This window comes from Amphimedon queenslandica, unplaced genomic scaffold, assembly GCF_000090795.2.
Source record: "Amphimedon queenslandica unplaced genomic scaffold, v1.1 AMPQUscaffold_12039, whole genome shotgun sequence".
NCBI classification, from domain to species: Eukaryota; Metazoa; Porifera; class Demospongiae; order Haplosclerida; family Niphatidae; genus Amphimedon; species Amphimedon queenslandica.
The window spans coordinates 5,566-6,838 of NW_003547722.1; the positions used below are offsets into that span (position 1 = coordinate 5,566).

At 34.1% G+C, this 1,273-nt stretch overlaps 1 long non-coding RNA gene across 3 annotated transcripts in view; it reads right to left on the minus strand.

Annotated features, from left to right (window-relative positions):
* LOC109588528 (uncharacterized) overlaps positions 1 to 1,249 on the minus strand; it is a 4,367-nt gene extending 3,118 nt beyond the window's left edge. For 2 of the 3 annotated variants that reach the window (XR_002188221.1, XR_002188219.1), the window contains exons 1-3: positions 1,113 to 1,249; positions 418 to 837; positions 263 to 363 (exon numbers count right to left, since the gene is read on the minus strand). This is a non-coding gene — a long non-coding RNA (uncharacterized LOC109588528). The remainder of the gene's footprint in view (positions 1 to 262; positions 364 to 417; positions 838 to 1,112) is intronic. The other variant, XR_002188220.1, reaches the window with a different exon arrangement.
* Positions 1,250 to 1,273: the final 24 nt, after the last annotated feature.

Genomic DNA, 1,273 nt, shown 5'->3' on the forward strand with positions numbered 1-1,273 from the left:
TGCTGGATCAGACACAAAGAAGAACTGAGGAATTTGTAGATGTACATAGTTAGAGTGTAGACTGACCTATGAATAATAAACTAATCATACAATCATTAATGTACATGTACATGTTCATTGTAAAGTGCTGTACATGTATACGTGTATGTATAAAATCATCAAAAAATTTATAAAGAAATAAAGCTGCCATACATTAAAGTGCTGTACAAAATACAAATTATTTAAAGAGGAGGACATTACAATTTATAAAGTATAGACCTACCATCTTCATCATAATTGCTCATGGTGTCATCAATCGTATTTGAAAACTCTAGCAGAAGGTTTCAAGTGTCTTTGGGTATTGCGAGCTCTTTTATAATGAGACTGAGAGAGAGAGATGAAATGTAACCTTTACATGTGATTACAAGTATTGTTTACTCTTAAAAATTCACAAAAATTCACACCACAAGCCCAAAAATTTGAAGCGACCAGTAAAAATAAGATTCCAGTAGGCAATGGCCATCTCAAGATCTGTAGAGAAATAAAAAGCACAAAAGATTTTAATCAATTCATACAATATACATTAAATTATACATGTACATGTATTCTCAAATTTTAGTAGGATCACTTGCAAAATTCCCCCATCAACATGTGTACATTGAAATCATTGTGTGGCAAGTTTAGCAAACATGATCCTACATGTACATGTATAATATTATGTCACTAGCCTAGTCCTTTCCTCCCAAGTTTTTGGCAACATTAAACGTAAACTGGTAGAAGTCCTTGAACTGTTGTGAGTCTTGTATCTCTCAATCAATGGTCTCACACCTTTTATGGAGTTTATCTATGGAATCACACCTAAAAGAGGGAGAGAGGGGGAGAGAGAGAAAGAATTATACATCTAATTGTAGAAAGATTATATACTGAATGTGAATCAGAGCAACATAGACTAATGTGTAACAAATAGGCAAGGAAAACTTTATCAATATTAATACAATTATTACAAAGCGAGAGTGAATGAGAGAGTGAGTGAGTGCTATCTTCAATAAAATCTTAAATGATATCAATATTTCATATACAATTATTACAGAGAGAGCAAGAGAGCGTACAGTTGTCTATGAACTATATCATACCTTCATTATTGAAGAGAAGGTCTCACTCCTTGAGTCAGTGGTGGCCTCCTTCTTAAGTAACTCATCATTTAAACTGCTAAGCCACTGCCTGTGTTACTCCTCCACCGAACAGCAAAAAGAACAGAGGATCCAACAGCAAAGGTCATCCCTGGAGAAGCATG